We start from the raw sequence: 22402 nt of genomic DNA on the forward strand, positions 1-22402 counted from the left end.
TATACTGAGGTCAGCCCCTGAATTCACAAAATTCTGTTATCTCATTATCACTTTTGTTGTTCGTGAGAACATTTGCTGTCTCTGAGCATTGGTAATGTCTGGAGTGTCTAGCCAGATGAAATTTGTTAGATCATTAAAAGAGAGAGTAATAATGTTAGATTATTCATTTTTAAATTTTGTTTTAGTGATTCTTATTTTAACCCTATACCTAAAATATAAATTTATAAAGGGGTTGTGACATTGAAAACCTAGGTAATGAGCAAAAAATACATTACAGTATTTCAAAGTTAATCTTCTGTATATCAGAGAACACAATCAAGTAACAAAAAGTATGTTAGTCCTAGAATGGATGGAAGTATGTTCAAATCTCATATATAAGTATTTATATGGGTTAGCAATTTTTATTCAGCACATATAAAGAATACCCACCCCGATAATGACAAAGCAAACAGCTCAGTTAAAGTGACTTGACTAGACATTCCTAAAATAAGATATGCAAATGACCACCTGAAAAGATGTCTGGCATCACTAACCATAAAGCAAATACAAACTAAAACACAATGAGCGATCACTGAAGTACTGAAATGCCCAGACTTTTCTTGTCATTATTGTCCAAGAATTAAGTTAGTATCTATCCATTAAATATGCACATAATCAATAATCTAGAGATGAGCTGAGGCATGTAAATTGGTATGTGTGAGTTACTTGAGAATGCTTTGCAATCTCATCTAAGATACTTGAACACCCATGCATTTCTGTATTCCTAAAAGGTGCTAAACCTGCTTGCACACCGATACCAATGTAACTGTGAGGTCTCTTTTATGTTGGCATGTTTGAGATTTTTTTCCCCTAAATTTTATTCCTTTGCTTTGTTAGCCTATGGTACAGTATCATATATGTGTTATAAGTTCCATAAGTTATAGGTTGCATGTATTTATGATGTTGGTGCCGATGCATTGTGGCATTAGAGACCTCAAAAAATAAAGCATTCCCAATGTGTAGTTAGTCTCTAACAGTGGCCACAGGACAATTTCTGACACTTGTCCAAGTTTTGCTTTGTATTAGAAACTATGTCAGCACAGTATGTGCACTGATCCTTTTAACCTTCAAGTCATGGATGAAAAAGAAGAAACAATTATTACTTGAATGCTGCAGCTAAGCAAGCAAGTACAATTCTTACTTATATTCTACAGCTAATTTTCAAGCAAGAAACTTCCCTGGGTCCCTGAATTACTAATAGAAACAGAAAGTGAACCTGGACAATCCAGCTCTAGAGCTCACATCTACAGCCCAGAATGATCAAGCACTTTAGAAGGTAGCATGAGTGAGTGTGTGTGTGTATGTGTGTGTGTGTGTGTGTGTGTGTGTGTGTGTGTGTGTTTATATTTAGGTTGCATTTACCAATAACTACATACCAAGAAAAGAACAAAAGTTTGGAGACTTAACAGTGTCATCAAGTTCCACTATTGTTGGCTGCTTTTTAAAACTTAATAGTAATATTATTTTCTAAAATCAACACCACTTATTAGACCATTCATTGTGTCTCAGGTACTGTGCTAAGGATTTTATATGACATGATTTTTTTTATGCTATGATTTTTTTTTATGCTATGTGTTATAGTAACACTTTAAGACAGACTTAATTACTCTGACTTGCATAGAGAAAACTCAAGCCTGCAAAGTTTAAAGGGTTGGTGATTTTTGGAGGCTGAGTTCCATTGGGCTACGAATTCTTAACCTATGGGTTCTACTGGCTACTGTCTTATTCAACAATCTTTGGCAGGAGTTTAAATGAGTTCAGAAATAATATCCATAATCATTGAGCAGATTTTCACAATGAAACATTTGGTTATCCTAAGTTAAAAACACCAGTGAAAATAAACTATTCCTATATTCTTGCACTCATGGCAGAAGAGCCACAGAATTGGAAAATTCTCTAGAAGCTATTGCGTTTAAACTCCATTGTAAGGAACTCACAGCGAGCATTGGTTAGGAGTCTGAAAACCCCAGCATAGCCAGCAATCCTGTCAGACCCTGGGGCTGTGGGGCTTCTCTCCTTTCTTGATTAAATCCACCCTCTCCCTGCCCTTCCTTTACTTTCCCTAACTGCTTGAACCAAACAGTGAGGAGGTGACCTACTCTTCACACAATAATCCAAATTTATTATGTACGCTTTGGGTCTTCTTACATAAGTCAAACGCAATTGTTCCTGGCATAGTTAGAGGTAGCGCCACATAGAGAAGGGAACTCAGGCTTTACTGTTAAAACATGCCAGGACTCTGGTTTCACCACTCAGTACTTTCGCATTCCTAGAAGTGTTACTTCAATGTTACATCTTCATAAAGATCTTATAGTCCCTTTTTGGAGGCGGTTGGAATGAGATGATGTCACAGTAAATACTGGCTCTTATTGTAAGAGACATTCTCCTCTGGTAAAAACAGACAACAGCAAAACTCATGAATTCTGTTAGCCTAGGCTGTTTTCGGAATAATATCGAAGAATTCTATAATGTAACGTGCATGGATAAGTTTACAGTTGTTTGTGTCGAAGTCTTGAGTTTCTATTCTTCCTTTTTGTTGTTTTGTTTGAGACAGGGTTTCTCTGTGTAGGATTGGTTGTCCTGAAACTTGCTTTGTGGACCAGGCTGGCCTCTGCCTCCCCAGTGCTGGGATTAATGATGCTCCGCAGTGCCCGCCTGGCTGGGTTTCTATTCATTATCCCTTTCTCTAGAGGTTGTGAGGATCATCATGACCATGAGACAGCAAAACTACCATCAACCTGAGTTCTTAAACAGCTCCATGGATAAGAGCTGCACTTGCCTGAAATACTGGCCTTGGGGTTACGGCAGAAAGAGAGAAGTCAGCATTCTTCTCTATGCCATAGGCTCGCTGTGCCTCTTAGAAGCACATGCTCTCCCTAATGGAGGCCTTGCGGTTCCATGCAAATGCTGAATTAAAGACAGTTGGTTGTTTCTTTTTATTCAACAAGAATGAGTCATTATGTTATTTCAAGGAGAAGACTAGAGAAAAAAAAGTCACACCCAGAAAAATCACAGGATTTTCACTGGGGTCACTCTCTGAACAATGCCAGTGTAGACTCAGTTTCCAGATTTGGTTAAGATGAGGGCAGTGTAGTGAAGACTCAGAACAGCTAGTTCATAGTGTCTGCTTCATTCTACTTGCAGTCCACAGAAATCACCCAGCTGTGCTTCTTGTTTGAGTTTCTAGGTGCTGTTGCATGTAAAAGCACATACAAACCACCGGCATATACAATGACCTGTTTGTTCAACCAAGAGCCTCTTTGTTCCTGATACTTCCAGGACCAAGGAGTATGGACCACTTTGCTCTGGAGAGTATCTGCTGGCGGGGGGAGGGGGGGTGTCTATTCATTTGATCTGTGCTCTGGATCTGCCTGCTTCTGTAGGAGCAATGGCCAAGAATCACAGCGCTTTGTCCCCATCGCCGACATTCCCTGTATACAGACGGCCCTGTAAGGTTGGCAGGGGGCAGAGAAGATGGGGAAATCACTACCAAAAGCAGATGTTTGATTTCCATAAGTGATATCCAATAGCATCAATATGCCCTCTTCACATACTGATAGCCTGGCATATATAATCACCACAGATCCTAAGCTGTTCTTTATCTTCCTAATTGACTCAGTTGTCCTAGCCATGCGCATAGTGTAAACCACAGTGGCTGCAATCTGTAAAGCATTAAGCAAACATGTAATATTTCCCAACAAGTTTTAATCATTATTAAATGATAGAAATCTGTTGAGCCTGAGGCAATGTCAGATCAAAACTGAGTTTCAACTTCTCTTCTACTTGTGTTCCCCATCTTAGGTGACAGCAAATCCGTCTTTTATAATTGCTTAGGCCAAAGACTGTCAATGTCACCCCTTTCCCACCCTCTTATAACAACTCCCCCAGCAGGAAATGCTCCTAGCTCCATCTCCCACATTCACCCAGGATCTGAGACCTTTGTACCGCCTCCACTGTGATGGGGCTGCCAGCAGCTCTTCTTGCATGGATTAGGTGCCCTCCTAGCTCTCCCTCCCACCCCCTGCTTCTGCTTCATCCCTGTCCTGCTCGCTTCACAGAGTATTTCCCAATGGGGTGGTCTTTTCACATGGGAGTCGGGCTATTCCCCTGTTCTGTTGAAGAGCATTTTGAAAGTTTCTGTTCTGGTTTAAATGTGAAAAGTCCCTCGTAGACCATTATGTTTAAACACCTAGTCCCCAGCTGGTGGCACTGTTCAGGGAGCTGAGCCAGGGCCTTAGGCTGGTTGCTAGAATGGGTGGGCCTTTGAAAGTTGTATACACCTGCATTGCGTTCTAGACTTCTCTGCTCCTTCATTTGTCAAGACGTGGGGAGCTGCAGCCCCATACTTCCATTCCTCAGACTGAACAATCTACTAGTCTATTAGTCCCATTTACTCTAGAGAAGCCTGGATAGTATGCTTGCTTACTGTGTTTGTTATGTTCTTATTTGTCTCCAGAATCTAGGTTCCGGGGAGACCAGACTCACAGACATACTTTAAGTACTCAGAATAATGCGCAGCATATACTAGGCACCTTCTGCTCACTGGGTGAATGAATGGGTGAAACCACATGTCAGAAACCAGTCTCTGATGAAGATGTGAAGAACTGAGTTCCCAGTTGGTTCAGAAGCCACTCTTTCCTAGCAGGAAGAATATGACACAAGAAAGTACTAAGACTTTCCAGAAAGAAGGGAAAGGAATTACAGAAGGGAGCCCTTCTAAGTTCTCCGTATGTTGTTCTTTTGGTTGATAGATTTGGGTGTCAAAACCACTTTGTTTGGGGAGTTAGGACTTGTCCTTGTCTTTCACAAGAATCTGAGCAAGGGAGAAAGGCTGTTTGGATCTAGTTCCCTGCCTCCTGCGCAGGCATTTCCTGGTGCAGTGTCAGGTGTCTTTCCTTAGGTGGGTTTGTCACTGAAGGATTACAGACTCTGCAGTTGAGAGCCAGGCTGGGATGCCTACAGCCAGCAGTGTCTCAGATCTCTGTTCAGTTTCCTACCCTCAGCTCTGCATTCACCTCCCAGCTGAAATGGTGAATATGAGCCATGGAAGCCGAGCGGTGCTCTGGGCATGCTCATCCAGGCTCTGACCCCAGGGAAGCCATGGTTCTGGTGGAATTAAAGCAAGGTGAGACGGAGGGCTATTTAGAGACAGATGACAATGGTTGGCATGAATAAACGGGAAGAACAGATGGGTGGCAACTTAGAGTGCTGAAAACAGGCTGAAAAATAAGGACAAACACAGTATTGTTAATTTGCTGTATGCCCCTCACTGACTGGCATTTGTAATCATTATGTTTCCTGAGGAGAACGTACTATTATGTTTTCCTCTGAAAACATGAAAAAAAAAATCTGTATCTTTGAGAATGGAATCACTGGCAATAAAAGAAGAAGTATTTTGTTTTCAATATCTGTGGACATGAGTTACTTTAAAATGTCAAGATTTGCCTACCAAATGACCTTTAGACCTCACTTTCCAAGATGGTTGCCATTGGCCCCTAGCCTACAGGAGAAGTCTTTACACTTGCCTCCAAGCCACTGCACACCACCTTTCTGAGGCTGCTCTCAGTGACAGGAAATCCACAAGCAGCAAGTTACCTATATACCAACAGCCCATGAATACACTCAGTGCAGGAGCAGCAGGAAAGATTCAGAAACAAAGAAACAACATACTTTGTTGTTGTATGTATGTCTGTATGTGTGTATGTATGTATGTATATATGTATGTATGTGTGCATGTGAGTGTGTGTGTGTGTGTGTGTGTGTGTGTGTGTAACAACTTATATGACAAACTTTTCAGATCTGGGGGTGTCTTATATTCTGCCTTCAGCCTAGAAGGGTCCATGCCACAGTCTCCTGTAGGGTGATTGCCATAGCAGGGCATATAAAAGGCACAGTGGAAAGGTGCAAAAGTCATTAACAGGCGAGAAATAGGAAGCAATCAGCAACACTTTAAGTAAATTATTACCATGAAATTACACTCCCAGCTTGAGATAAGTGTCCTGGCTCTGTTACGGCTATATACACCTCACTGGTTTAGCTGCGGCTGAGGAAACTTTCTCCTCGTTGGTTTATTGATGAAGTGTTAAGTCATGATGGACAGGCTGTGAGCCTAGTGAAGGAGAGCTGTCCACTTCTCTCAGGGATTTCTTCAAAGACTTGCTTCCCGCACAGAGGCCCTGTGAAGAAAGCCTGTAGGAACACTGCATTCGACAACCCGCCGCCTTTGGGGACAGAATGGAACCCTAACTGGGAAGATGATATTTTACGTCTAAGCTGTTTTGTGGAGAAAAGCCCACACTCTTTCCTAGGGTGTTGAAGGAAATGGGGCATGGCAGTAGGCAGCTGCGGGTCACGTGATATCTTCATAGCTCCCTCCCGCAGCTGGATAAGCCATCTGCATGGCTGAAAAGGTTGCAGTCCCCTTCCTAACAATCCTGGTTTCCCCCACCCACTTCTCTGAGCTGAAGGTTCCTCCCATCATCCTCTCTGGCCCAGCCTGTGGAATCAGCTCTTGAGTGTTTTCTGTTTCCATGGCTCAGGTTGCTCCCGTTTGCTTTCTCACCCACCACCCTATAAAGTTCCAGATGCTGAACTGTGGCTGACAAGGATGGCAAGCCCTCCTTCCCCTCCACAGCAGCCTGGGCCACGGACTCCGAAAGCAATTACAACAGCCAACCCTTCCAGAAGCTTCTTCTCTGAGAACAGACAGCTGCCTCGGAGCCCTCCCTCTCCCTGTTGGTGTTCAAACCCAGCATGCTTCACTAGGGTTCTGTTCTTGAAGGGGATAACGGTGGCATCCTCTGGCTCTAAATAAGTTGACGGGCAGTGGACTTTTTTTTTCCCCCTGGCAGATGTAACAGCCTCTCCCTACAGTGCCCCTGGAACGTGGCCAACACTTTCATCATATTGCTTTCCTGAATCCATCATTCTAGCTGGGGGCAGCCAGGTCAGAGGCAGCGCTGTTTTCTGTCGCACTTTCTCTGTTTCCATTCTTGTACTCGCCACAAAGAAACCTATGAAGAAATAGTGCAAAAAGGCATGCGTTTAACTTCTTTTTTTCACCCTGATAATGAATCGAATTTTGGGTGCTCACTTCTGCTGAGAGGCAAAGTGGCTTTGTAGTACACACAATGCACAATGAAGGAAATATATGAATGAAAGAAGGTGTAAGAAAAGCATAAGAAGTACAGTTAATGGTTTCTGGCATTGCCACAATAAACACTCTTTCTACAACTATATATGCTCTCAAATCTTAACATTATAAAACCTTAGCTTCAGAGGCTCTTTCTTTTATGTTGCAATCAAACACCTTACAAGAAGCAACGTAAAGGAGCAAGGTCCGAGTTTTGGGGGACCAGAGTGTTGCGGAGATATGTCGTGGGAAAAACAAGACAGCAGGACACATGGCATCCACACGAACATGCAAGCAAGAGACTGATTGGAGCTCAGCTTGCTTTCTTCTTTTTATTTAGTTTAGCATCCTCGCCCATGGAATGATACTACCGACATTTGCAGGGTCCTCCTCAATTATCGGGATTGAGGCATTTCCTCACAGGCATGCCCACAGGTCCATTTCCTAGATTGGTTCCAGATCCTGCCAAGTTACAGTCAGGTTTAATCAACATAGAATGGAAAATAGAACTCAGGTCCAATCTAGAAAAGAAGACAATAATGCTGTCTACACATATCTGAAGTTGTATCATCCAGACTGAAACTTCCAGAACGTTGCAAAACATACAATTTCCATTAAAATGGCTCCAGTCTTCTTCACTATCCTTGCCTCGTGTTTAAGTTCTTCTGAGTGCCACTGGTGGACTTCTGTGCTTTGCCTTCCGAAGGCATGTCAAGCATTACGTATGCGATCTGTGAACTGAGTGAGACACTGGCAAAACACTACTCCATCCTTTTCCCACATGGAACTTCCTTCCTTTCGATTCTTCATGATGGGACTTCACGTTATTTTCCATTTGGGACTTGATTCATGTTAAAATTTAGTTCTTGCCTAGGGTAATAGTGATAGCCAAATAGTTCAAAACTACTGAAAGAGATTTGCAGAAACTAAAGTGCCAGTGCTAACCAACACTAAACATTCAAAAGGGTCTGGATAGTGATGAGCAACTTCTAATTAATGGCAAGGGTCATTCTAGATGTGTTTCTCTCCTTGATTTCTGTGCAGATTACACCTTGGGTTCAAGGGACCCCCTCCCCCAAATGAACTTGTGACAGAGGAGCCCTCCGTCCTTTTAGTCACATGGGCCTGTTTCCTGGTAGGTAACCAGACTCAATGACACCCACAGCTCATCAATCTCACTGCTATACACAGACAAGGCTGACAAGTTGGTAAACACACCCTGAAACTTACCTCGAGTTTGTGGTCACACAGGCACACGTCACTCAGCACATTCCATGTGTTGACCGGGGTCAGAGCCAAGGTGATATAGCCTGAACTTTAGGGAAGCAGGTCAGGCCAGTTCCAGCCTTGTTGGAATCAGTGCTCAGATGCAGTCTGATTAGCTCAGCATGAAGTGGGTTAATGTCCTTCCCGTTCCGGTCACTGCCACTCATTTTTAAATATTCTCTGTGCTTTTCTTCCCCATCAGAAATCACTGACCCCTCTTGCAAGGTCAAACTACAAGTAAGCCAATCTTGTTGAAGAAAGAAGGCAGACTAAGGCTTTTACATCTAAAACTGATTTGGTCCAGCAATCTAAACATCTAGATGGCATTATGCCTACTTGTATTTACCGTGGCTCTGCCTCCTTTCCAGCCCTTTATGGCCTGTTGATTCTTTGTTTGTACTAGAGTCCTTCCTTAAACCCCACTTGCCTAGGCAAGGTCTTAGTCAGTTGTGATATTCTTGACAGCTCCAACTATAATTTAAAGTCCTATTCTGAAAATACATTTTTTTTCTCCAAAATTGGTATCCTAACAGGGGACTTCCATCCTCAAGGTCACATCTCTATAAGTAGTCACACTGTTCTGAAGTAATGTCTCTAGGCTCTGGGATATCCAGCCATCGTGGTATGGTATCTTTCTGGCCTTAAGCATCTTAGTCCTGTTGTTATACAATACTAGAGACTGGGTAATTTATAAAGAACAGAGGTGTATGGTTAAATCTGGGGAGGCCAAGGATGGCAGCACAGTGCTGGCATCTATCGGCTCAGCTTAAAGCGAAGCTTTCTGCTCTGTCATGGCACCGAGGACGGGAGGTAGGCAGAGCTGAAAGATGCCGGATAGCCATGCTTTACTACAGTATGTTCTCATGGCAGTTTTATTACAGTTGTACTCTGCAGCAAGAGTAAGAACTTGCACCTGTGATAATTAACTTGGTCCCCTAAGACTGGCATTCATCTTTTTATGGGAGCAGAGGCGTAGTGACCAAAGCCCTTCTCAGAGTATGCACCCTCTCTCAACATCTTTACACTGGGCATCAAGTTTTAACACGAGGGGACAACTCCAATTTAAACCTCAGTGCTAACGTAACTCCAGGTACCCCCTTCTTACCATTCAGTCCTATTAATAAGGCCTCAGCCTGCTTCATGTCTGAGCAAGCCTGGATTAAAATTTCAGACAGGAATAATTCTTAGAAGAAAAGCTAAATTAGGCTGGCAAACACCTACAAAAACAACCTTACAGTTTTAGAATGTGAATGAAACCGAGGATTATATAGCAGGGCGGTTTTGTGTTTTTGCAACTGAGACTTTTGTTTTTTGAAAAGGAATAATTATGATGGACATTCACATGACGTTAATCAAAACTGATCTGTGAAGGGCAGGGAGAAACTAGGAGTTAGGTTCATAACACAGAGCCAACTGGGACTCAAGAGCCTCAGAACTACAGTTTGAGAACCCTTGGTTTTTTCCAATGGCTTTCTTATAAAAATTCTCTAGGACCCCATGGATGATAGGATAGTAATTTTCATAGGATCAAGTGGACTTTTTTTGGTTGTTGTTGTTGTTAGATTTACCATTTGTGGATCTCAGGGTTCAGAATGTCAAGTGATCAAATCCACTAGTCTTGTTCTTTTTGGCCAAATCCTCCCAGTCTTCCATCTTTGACTGTATATCTCATGCAAACTACTACACGGGTGCCTAGAGGGGCAAAATAAACTACTTTCTGTGAGTTTAAGATGAATGAACACATCCACAAGTAGAATGTTAAGGTCAAATAGTATGATAAAAATGATAAATAAATAATGCTTGAAAAATAGTGTATTAGAGTACTCCAGGGAAGCAGAATAAATACTGTTTGTGAGTGTGTGTTGTGGGGGGGGTATGTGAGAGGGAGGGAAGGAAGGAGGGAGGGGACAGAGGGGAGGTTGTTTTAAGCAGTTGGCCTTTGTGACTGCAGAGTAAGGCACCTGAATTTTGTAGGAAAGGCCAGTAAGCTAGGGACACAAACTGTTGCTGTTACACGGGCTAGAGGAAATCTGAAGGGATGTCCCCATCTTTGAGGAAGGTCATCATTACCATTTATTATTATTATTCATTATTTTAGGTTTATTGATTTTAGCAGACTAGATGAAGTCCTTCACATTATGTAGGCCCTTTGCTTCACTCAAAGCCTACTGACTTAAGTGTTAATCTCACTTAAAAGTTACCTTCACAAAGCTATCAAGATATGTTGCCAAATATCTGGGTACTATGGTCTTGCCCAATTGACATTATTATAATTAACCACTGAAGCCCACTAATGTATGTTTTGGGGAGATAACATGGGACTCCTCAGACACAGTATGATATGTGAGAGTGAGGATGATAATGGAGAAAGGATTCAGGGCGTGGCACCAGTTAAATTATATAAGAGTGTGCACCGCCAATGCTAACGGGGGGGGGGGGGGGGGGGAGAGATGGGTTACTTATAAATCTCGTTAAGGAACAAACAGATACAATTCTGAACAGATTTACCAAGGCCAAGTCCACACAAATGCAAATTAAAATCAATTGCATTCAGTCAATAGCTCAAGCTTGGTTAATTTTCCCTCTAACTAGTTAAAAGTATAGACATTACTTTCTAATTTTAACCCCGTCATTAGTGTTTGCAGACACAAATTCTTCCTTCATTTGGGACCCAACTGCCAAGCTTCTTTGTGAAAGGGGATCAAAAGACTTTTATAAGGTGAAAGCCTTCGCTGCTTCCTGTTTGTGGTGTGACTGTTTTATAAAACAGCTGTGGAGTGCCACCAATTTTCCAATAATACCTAACAACTTGCTCCCGAAGGTAGGTAGCTCTACATTTTATCGTATGTAACAAAACATCAGCTACTTTTCCCCAGCCTTGTTAACTATTTGCTCTTGTTCCTTTTATATGTAATTTTTTTTTTTTTTGTTATTTGGTGAGGTTACACTTGCTTTTATTTTAATGCTATTAAATGTTGGTTGTAGTCCTCTTGAACGTATAAAGTATGGCCAGTTATTGGAGAACTGTAATATTTTAGAAGCAGTCATAACGTTTTGGTACTATGATAATGTGCTACAATATTTTTGTAGGTAATGACTGGAAAAGGTGAACGCCATGGATTGAATATTGATGCTCTCTTAAATTAGAATGTCCCAGCTTCCAGGGCCTCAGTAAGTGGAAGCCAAGGGAGGGAGACAATTTAGTTGTGTCCATGTGGGTGGAGTTGCCGTGATTAGATTAATACCGTTATAATAATTGCCAGAGCTTTCTATTGTCACAATGTAAAAAAACAGGCAAGGGCAGCCACCTGCAAGCAAAGCCCCTCTCAAACCCCACCCCCTCCCCGAGCTTTGCTAAACTACTCCAGATAAATGCCTGCTGTTTCAAGACCCCCAAATCTAACTAGCTTTTTAAAATCACACATCATTCATATATTTTCAGTTTCATGTGTTTTAGCCTCTGGGGAAGATCCTGGGGGAAGAGATGGGATTGGGAAATAAATTTAGCTTTAAGAATTTGGTTGCCAGGACCTGGTAGCTACCAGACAGTAGCAATGTGCCTGAGTGGCTTCAGGTTTGCTGGCCATAGAATATAAAGACAGCTTTCTAGACAAGCTGGTGCTGAACAGTTTCTTGGAAGATAAGCCCTCAGAAGGAGACTGTTGCTTTCTAGATAGAGGAGACAACATGAGCCATGTTAGGCAGTCATGGGCTGTCTCATATGCTCAGGGAAGGCCAACCTCCCCCACAAGAATGGCTTAGAGTGACGGGGAGAAGAAAGGATGGGAAGCTGATGAAGTAGATAAATGAACAGAATCTGATTGATGATCGTTTTAATACTATTTTAATATATTTTTTGTACATTTATTAGTTACTGATTTTTTTTTTTTTACAAAAGTAATACATACAGCTCATACAAATCTTACTCTTTGAGGCTTAAGATTTGAGGCTACATCCTAAAACTTAAAATTTACTATCCTATGTTCTCAGGTCAACACAGCCCTGAATTTAAGTTAATTTAACCCCAAGATATGCATATTTTGTTCTTCCAATAGAGGTTATAACACTACTTTTTTTTTTTTTTTGACTGAAATACCAGACACTAGTTTTGAATGCTGAGCAGTGTATGATCAAAGAGATTGTAACATTTGGATAGTGTGAGCAAAGCTTATGTAAAACAGCCTTAGTGTACCACCTTAAATAGCTCATACTAACTGTGAAAACAGGGCTTGTAACTGACTAGGTACGCAGTGTTCTCTATCACTGCGATGTCAATTGCCTCGCAATTACAAATGGCCACACTTGAAAGCGTTTGAGTACAAATAAATAGGATATTGAACTAATTTTTAAAAATATCAATCTGTTGTTAACATTTTCCATCCTTATACTGAAGTGAAATAAATGCCCCAATAATGTATTCTGCCATTATTTTAACACCCACAGGAATGAGATAAGCATTCATTTAAAGTGACAGAGAAACGGCTTCTACAATTTCACAAATTACCCAATCTCTGCAGAAATGCCAACTTCCTTTCACCTAGCAGTGCTATGCTGTTGCTTAAACCCCTTGTCCGTTTATCTCTGAAGAGAGACTGTTTTAGTCTGCATCCTCTGTGGTTGACCATTCGTCTGTGTATCTGTCACTACCTACTGCCATCGAGCTAGCATACACATCAGTCATTTGCTTATGATGCTCAACGCTACTCGTCTTCCTTCCAGGGTGATGTAAGTGTGTTTGTCTCATTTCCGTAATTGAAAAACTGGGCCACCGACTCAAGGCAACTCCACCAAACAATCCTATTGTGCATGCCAGACACTCCTGAGTTTTGGATTGGGGACTAATAAATAAGGGCAACCCGCACAACTTGCTTTTGGAAATATCACAGGCGTTACTTGCAGAAGTTATAAACAAACAAGAGCAGAAGCAGCTGGCTCCATTCCCGATGTGTGGTGCTGGGTTGACAATTTATCTCAGGGCCAAGTTGTGCAAGATTTGTTGATTGCTGGGGGCTTATGTTAGACATTTTCTCAAAGTTCAGTCAACAAAACTCAAGTGAAAAAAGGAAAGAAAACATCAAAATTTAAACATTGAAGGGGATGAACCTTACCTCAGACTATATCTCAGTGGCTGAGGCAATTTCCTGTGCCCATGGCACCCCTATGGCTCTAGATTTCCTCTGGATTGTGATACAGTGGTAGTCTTGAAGAAGGATAAATATCCAAATTTAGTGCAGAGACCTTAGTTGAGAGCGTAAATGAACCAGTAGAATAATTCAGGTCCGGCGTGTGGACTGGAGATAAGTAAACACGGTTCTGTCCCTGAAAGAATCAGGTGCCTCTCAAATATGGTGAGGAAGACCACTGAAGACACATGGCACCCCAGGCCCTTCTCTGTACAAGTGTTTGTCCTCAGATATTCAGAATGTGAGTCAAAAGATTTGAAGGCTTCCCGGACTAATTTAACTGTTCAGATAAGCACCATGCCCATCCTACCCTTTTCTCCAGTTTCCGATTGTTTTCTGTACCTGTGTCCCTGAAACACCATCATAAGATTTGTTACCAACACACCTGTACAATTGTAGCAGCCAGGGTTAGAATTATTGGAGACAAGGATTTAATGTGTCAGAATATAGAACAACCGCCATATTCTTGTTTTTGTGGTAATGAAGAGGAAAATAATGGAGGATTTAGAGTTCTTGTCCCCAGGGGTGTGTGTGTGTGTGTGTGTGTGTGTGTGTGTGTAAGGACTGCAGGGTGGAGTGAGGGTAGGGAGTGGGTAGAGGAAGGAGACTTAGAGAAGAGAACAAGGAACTGGGAAATAGGCCCAGGGCTGGTATCTGGGGAAAGGGGAACCAATACATCTTTTGTTGTCAGGAAAACCCTGGGCACAAAGGGTGAGTTTGAGCCTTGCTTCAGGTCAGTTGAGGGCATTGTGCAAAGGCGGCTTCAGACAGTAAAGGCAACCGACTGACTCTGAGGTAATTAAATCACTACATTAGGCTGTTGACCATGAAAGCAGAAAAATGCCAGCACACAAAAGGAAGAAAGAAAACCCCTTACATTTGTATCTAATTATATCATTAAAATGTTTACTGTTCCATGTAATAATTACGGGGCTCACATTTGATCATGGCGGAGTTGCCCTAATTGGCTAAAAGTTTTATCCATTCTTCTTGTGGGACAAAATTGGGTTTTATTTAGTCATTTTTTTCATTCAGGCATGCAAGGCTTCATGCCATCTGACTTTGCTTTATTCTGACTAGGGTTTTGGCAACTCCTGTGGTAATCTTCAGTTTTATTTCTTCCCCTCATTGATGTCTGTAATTATGGGCAGCCAGTTACCTGAGACAGGGATTATCTCTTCCACTTACATCCCTAATGTAAATTTGCTTTCACAGACTTCATAGGGCACAGCAGGCTTGCAAGAGAGTCCTCTGCACCACTCCGGAAGTCTCCTGTGAGGATCCCTCGGCCCTTTTCCCACTCAGCCATAGTCACTGTGCTTCCTGTAGCTGTACATGCCAGTTAGCCAAGGACTGCTTGATGGCGTTGCCAATTACCCAGCACTGTATCTCTGCTCATCTCACACCTCTTTTTAATTATTTTAAACACTGTTTGTATTTTGCTTTTGCACAGATTAATTCCAACATAGCAGAGTAAGGCATGTGAAAAGAAAATGCTAAAAGGAAAAACAGTTGTAGGGTTTTTTCTCTTTCTTTTCTTCCTTCCTTCCTTTTATCCTTTCTCCTTTCCTCCACCTCTCTCTCTCTCTCTCTCTCTTTCTCTTTTTTACTTTCCTTCTTTTGTTGTTAGTAGTTGGATACAGTATTTGTTTAGGACTAACTATTTAAGAATAAAAGTAGACTTTAATTTTAGTTCTGGAATTTATTACCTGTTATCAGTTACTTGAAATAAACAAATTCTGTTCTGGGAGTTGGGTCTCACAATGATGTGTTAAGAATTCATAAAAACCAGGGGCTGAAGAAATGGCTCGGCAAAGAAGGGCACTGGCTGCTTTTGCAGAGGACTCCAGTTTGAGTCCCGGTATCAACACAGCCACCTGTCACTTCAGGTCCAGGGGACCCAACAGTGTCTTCCGACTTCCACAGAGCAGGTGTGCATGTAGTACGTGTGGAACACCTGTATTTATGCAGCAAAAATAGTCATACACACAAAATTTAAAAAAAAACAGAATTCACACAAATCAAAGGTGAGACACAGGTGCCTGGGTTAATACAAGGCAGGTACCACCGCTGGTCATTTATAGCATGCCATCGAGAAATAGCAATGGAGCAGCTTGTATGGGAATGCCGTTTGCTAGCCCTATAACATGTGCCCCCCCCCAGAAACGTGGGTAAAAGCACTGTAATGCTTCCCAGCATCATCTGTCTTTGAGCAGAAAAAGCTCAGATCACTTGACCACTCACTCAGACCTGGTGTGACAAGGTGGCTGGAAGACAGGCTCAGGATGGAGCTGTCTGAATGGATATAGTTGGAGATTTTTGTTCCAATGCATACCTTCCCATTCACCCTGGTCCAACTTTAATTTACTGCCATAGACAAGATCGTTGGTAACTTTGAGGGTGACAATAAGCTGAAAACATTTTTCAAACACTCTCCTTCATACTTACCAGAAAATACTAGAATAGATGCTGTCAGCTAGGGCCCTGGTCACTGATTGGCATCAGATAGGTCAAGCCCAGTGATGTTCTCAACATTGGTGCAAAGGTCAGAGGCAAAAATTATACAGTCTCAAATACCAGTGGAATTAGAATTCCCAAACTGAGGCATCTACTTAGAATCCTTAATCTGTTTCCAAGGTAACAGATGCTCTTTTTGAGGCATGTCTCCATCCACATGTCAACATGACCAGGAAAGTCCTCCTATACATAGATAAGAGCCACTGAAGTTGTGGATGACACGACACCAACGTCTTCATATGGAGCCTGCCAAAATGGTGATTGCATTCATCAATATACTCTCTGGGAGCTCAACAGAGAGACAAGGGTTGTGTATCCCTAATCTGAAATGTTTGCCACCAGATTTCAAAGTTTTTTCTGTGGTGGTGGCTCGGGTAAATGAATCCATAGATTATCAGCTGAGTGTCCTTAATATGACAGCCGAAAATCTATGGTAGAACATGTAACATGTAGAAATTCAAATCAGGGATCCCAACACACACACACACACACACACACACACACACACACACACACACACACACACACACACACACACACACACAGAGAGAGAGAGAGAGAGTAGAGAGGGACAGACAGACAGACACACATGTTTTTTCTCAAAGTTACTTTCTTTTGTTACCGTTGTTCATGAAAAGAATTGATCCTTTCAAGTTTGTTGATGATTCTGAGGATTCTTCTTATTACTTTCTCTGCCTAAATGACTTCATACTTTCTTATTCTACCTGCTAACTATTAAGTGTCCTCAAAAAACAGACAAAATGCCTTACCTTAGTGTTGCCTTGAGGAAGACATACATAGCACCAACCTCTCCCTCTCTTCGTTCTCCTTGGTTGTCATGACAACGCACCATGCACTAGGTGGTTTGAAACAGCAGTTGTTTATTCAACCACAGAGCAGAGACTGAACATCAGCTTATCAGCAGGGTTATACCCTCTCGATGGTGATGCAGCAGCTTTCTTCTGGAAAGAGCTGGCATTGTTCCTATCTCTGCCTCTTGTCTTCACATCATTCTCTCTGTGCTCATGTGTGTGGTATTCTCTGTCCCTCATAAGAACAGGTGTCACTGCTTTAAAGACCACTCTAACTCCAGGATGAACCCATCTCCATAATACAATAGCCACCCCCGCTTTCCCAAATACAGTCATATCAACAGATTCCAGGAATTTGATCCCTGTCTTTTCCTTTGAGCCAGCACTCATGGGATAGTAGTCGCTTAGCACTCGTGGGATAGTAGTCGCTTTTCCGTGGAAAACATGGCTAAGTATCAGTCTTGCTGCTCCACAGCTATGATGACTGATAGCATTGGGTTCCTCACTTGCGAAGTCTCTAGGGATGTGGAAGTTTCAGTAAGAAGTCTCTAGAGCCCAGGACAGGGGAGGGGGTATTGCAAGCAAAGCAGAATGTCAGTGAGTAGGTGGCAGAACATTCCAGTGCCAGAGGTTCAGAAATCATTGCTATCTCTGCTTTGTATTTGTCATTTGAGGTGGCAGCTCTCAGCTGTTCTTGCTACCACGCCTGTCACTTGTTGACACACCTCCATTTTTTTAAAGGCGTGGACTCTACCCCTCTAGAACCATAAGCTAAAAGAAACTCTTCTATAGGCCTCTTCGTCATGGCATTTTTATCACACCAACAAAAGAGTAACTAATATAACAGATTTAACTTACGATTGGGGTCTATCCCAAGTTCTCCCTCCATTTGTATTATTGAAGACAGCTGAGACAGGGACCACTGACTGGTTACATTTTAGCTACCTGTCCAGATCTCCTTCAGCAGAAACGGAGGGGCTAGCAGTGATTGACAGAGCTAAGACATCCTTCCTCTTTTTTTTTTTTTTTTTTTTTTTTTGACCCACCCCAGGTCACCCAGCTCCATCAACCTCCTCAGCTGGAAGGCAAAGAAAGGCCACAAGGAAAGCTAGGGCTTTGATCTTCTACAGAGGCGGGCCTCTTTCCCTGTCCACATAACTCGAGGTCACTGAGGAGCAGCCTGAGAGCTGACCTTAGCTGGGACCCACAGGCCTAGTGACCTGCTTTGAAGAGTTGCTCAAAGCCAAGGACAAAGAAAGGGATCTGGGACTTGTTCACTGTGCAGACGTCTGCACACAGCAGCCCTCGACCCTGTCCTAATGACTTCTGTCTTGGGAGGACAAGATAATCCTGCCTTCAAGCCAATTTTATGGGCTCCTCGCTCTGCACATCTCCTCTGACCTGAGCCGCTGTAGGGACGGGGCTGTATCTGCTTGCATTCTTAACCCTGTTTTATTCTCCATGCAGAAAAAGATAAGCCTCCTTGTGGGAAAGCAGCTGCTTTGGATCAGGTTAGAAGCAGTAAATCTGGGAACAAACATAACATGAATGAAATGGTATCAGGACACGATGGGTTGATGAAAAGCCCAGGCTTTTGGCTCTTGCCACAGTCAGCGTGGGTTCATGTTTCATTCACATGGACTTCACACTGTTCTGTGATTAAAAATTTTCATCGCCTCATTCAGTAATTCCTTTCATCAATGCCACATACAATTTTGATCCTCTTAAAATTCCCATGGGTAATTGTTTTGATTTATAACAGTTTAAATAATAATACCAGATTGTTCTCTGTAGCTAGTTTTTATTTATTCCTTCCACCTTGGTTTAAATATTAAATATTCACTTTAAGTATTTATTAATTTAAATATCAAACATAAGCAGTATTTTGTGATACTTTTCTCAATGTTTGACCTCCATCCTATGGTACACACATGTAATTGATCCACTGACTCCGGTGATATTTTGCTATCTTAGATTTTTATTCAGGCTCCTTTCCTGCCACATTTAAAAAGTGTAATTGTTTCTATTTCCTTTGTGTACACAGATCACAGTATCTGATAGCTTTAAATATTTTATCAGGCATCAAATACAATATAAGAAATTAATGAGATTATGTATACTATCTGGTTTATTGTATTTATGAAATTTATAAATATCCATTATAATTAGCCATTTTCCCTTTTACCTATTTTAATCTATTCTTTTTTTTTTTTTTTAGATAGAATTCCAGGTTCTCTTCTGGTAATATGTCTTTCTTGTATAGAGAACATTCTTTAACCATTCTTTGCTGGCAATAGATTTGCATAGTATCCCTTCAACTGAGGATATATTTACTGACAATATTGTTGGATGCACAATCTAAAATTGACAATTATGTGTGTCCCCCTTCAGTATTAAAAAATCTTATTAGAAATTGTTCTTTCCTGTATGTTACGATGAGAAAACTCCTTTCTCTGGGTGTTTTCAAGATGTTTTTCTTCATCTTTATTTTTCATGTTCAAGGGTCATAGGCTTTGGTCTGGGTTTCCTATGGTTCGTTTTGTTTGGGATTCAGTACATCTCTGGAATGACTATGGTTTTACTTTATGCACTTAAAATTCTGGAATAATTTTCTCTGATGTTTTCTAAAGACCACGATGGTGTAAGCTTCTCTTCTGCTGTCTTGGGGACTCCTGACCGTGTGTTTTCATCTATTCAATTTGCCTTCTTTTGTTCACATAGATCTCCCTAGCTCACGGTTTTTATGCTGCCATCTCTACTCCCCAGTCAAACCTACTCAGCATCTTTTTTTTTTTTTTTTTTTTAATTTCCTACTGTTGCCACTTCTGTCTCGTTAATGGAATTCCCTATAATTTTATGATGACTCCTCCTTACAAATCCCTGTAAAATATTTATAATATCTGATTCACCCCCAAAGAGTACATCTGTTGGCTTCCTTTTCTTGTTTGAGGTTTTGTTTGTTTGCTTTTTATTTTGTTTTAATTCTTTGTATGATCATTGATTTTTTTTGTATCATGGATTTTTTTTTTAAAATAGAGCTATTGATCTTACTTTATTTTCCTTATTCAACATGTTTAGCATGAATACAGGGTATATGTGTAAGTTTAGTATCATCACAGAGCCTGCTGACATGTCACCAAAATTAGACACTTACACATACTACTTTCTTGCAGCAAAAGACAGTAAGACTTCACGTTCTGCTTCAATCCAGTGAAACTTCCCAGGGCAGGCAGGACATGATGTCTCTCTGCTGTGTTGTCAGTTCTAAGTTCAGATTTTTCAGGCTTTGTTCACACACACACACACACACACACACACACACACACACACACACACACGCAAGAACCCCCCACTAGCATCCACACGCAAGAGGCTGAAGCCTTGGCTTTGCATCAGATCTCACTAAAGAAAGAATTATGGTGCCAGGTGATACACCAGCCCTGAGTCGTGCCACACCTCCCTCACTGATATCTGATTGGAAATGGAAGACAAGCATGCTGTCAAACCCACCATCACTGTGCCCTGGGAGGGCAGGGAGCTGCCTACACATCAGAAGATACTCTGGGGAAGTAAGGCATGCTAGTCCAAAAGGATGTCTCCTTTGGAATATGACTAATATCTACTGAAATAGTCTTGTACCAATCCGAAAAAAGGAGAGGAAAAAAAATCTCAGTTCTCTAGGAGACGGAAGTGAGCAGGGTAAAGCACTGGGAAACCAGTGTGGCCCCAAGGGCAGAGAACTGTCACCTTACAGGGACAACCTTAAGTCCCTGACTCTGGTATGTCACCGGACTAAACTTAGACACAGTAGGGTGATGTTGGGACTAACAGAGATGCTGTTCAGGGACAGCCATACGCCGGTGTTTCTAGCCTTCCACCCTGTCTTGTTTCCTCTCTGTTGCTGCCTATACCGTGCCAGATTCCCCATGGTCACTGCTATTTGGAGTTTTTAGTTTGAATGCACAATTCCATGTATGGCCAGAAGCTTCTGTCTAGTGTTGGAAACATCTGGTTTGTGATAGCATTTTAAGTTCAGGATTTTAGTCCCCAAGCCTTGGAGCCACCCACCACTCACCTGTCGTTAAGAGCCCCCATCCAACACCTACTGTTACTGCGTTATCATTTCCAAAATCTATTTGGAGCCTGGCCACTCTCCCGTTATCGCTCCCACTTTGGCATAGCCACTACCATCTATTTCTTAGAATATTACTCCTAAATGGTCATTTTGTCTCCTCCATGTCCTTTACTCAGTCCAGTCTCAACACACTTATTCGAAGTGCTTTTCACCCTATGTATTATGATTCACAGTGTGTTCAGCATCCATCCGCAGCTTGCCATCTCACTTGGAGGAAGCATCAGTCTTTACAGTGGTGAGACAGACTCTCTGCTGTCTGGATTATTGGTTCCTCTCATCCTTTCTTACGACTACACTTCCCCTAAGTCAGCTGCAGTTATCCTTAAGCTGACCCAGTATTTCTGAGAGCATGGCACGGTACCCAGTTATCTCAGAGTATGTGGGTTTTATTTCCTTTGTCTAGAATGTTCCATGAGGCCTCACGTCTTTCACGTGGTAACTTCTCAATAAGGTGGTTCCTGACCCCATTATTTTCCATTGCAGCAATCCAATCTAGGGTTCTCTAGAAGTGCTTAATAGCTCAGGACCCTAAAGTGGTCAAGTGGACTCTAAATGCTGTCACTGAAGGTTATCAATATTGAATGGACCATCACCATAAATGCCAAGCAAAATACGACCATCCGTTTTCAAATGCGTGCTGTGTCAGTTACCTTTCTTATAACTGTGACAAAATACCAGACATAAGCCCGCCTCAAGGAAGGAGCATTTATGCGGGCTCATGATTTCAGACATTTGAGCTCAGTGTGGCAGGGAGGACATAGTTGAGCATAATAGACAAATGATGGCACCTGGGCAGCAGGGCGAAAAGCAGCACAAATGGCCAGGGTGCAGCCCTAAGGGCAAGCCCCTTGCAACAGAGGCTCCAGTCTTCCCTTTGCCTGGTGAAAGGACTTTTAACAAGAATGAGAACGGGCACAGGAATGGGTTATTGGCTCCCCCGACACACACACACACACACACACACACCCCACTGGGCTATATAGCGTGTGCTTTTCTTTTTTCCTTCCTTCCTTCCTCCCTTTTTTCTCTGGTGTGCATGCACTTGACCTTTTCCTCCCCTCTTTCCACCTGGAACTCTGCAACAGCTCCATGGCAAGGGCATCTAATCGTTTCTAGCATGCAAGAGCATTTGGTTCAGATTCCCTTATCATCGTTACCCCTTCTCCCCTCCCACTTGCCCCCTGCTCCACCTTAACAGACACGGGGAATGGAGCTCGGAGATCAGTGTCACGTCCACTACTTCTTCAAACACTTCAAGCAGAGAACCTTTCAGAGATGCGATTGTGGGACCCTAGACCTGGAAAATACCTGTCATCGG

This window comes from Phodopus roborovskii, unplaced genomic scaffold (genome assembly GCF_943737965.1).
Source record: "Phodopus roborovskii unplaced genomic scaffold, PHOROB, whole genome shotgun sequence".
In the NCBI taxonomy this organism is placed as follows: Eukaryota; Metazoa; Chordata; class Mammalia; order Rodentia; family Cricetidae; genus Phodopus; species Phodopus roborovskii.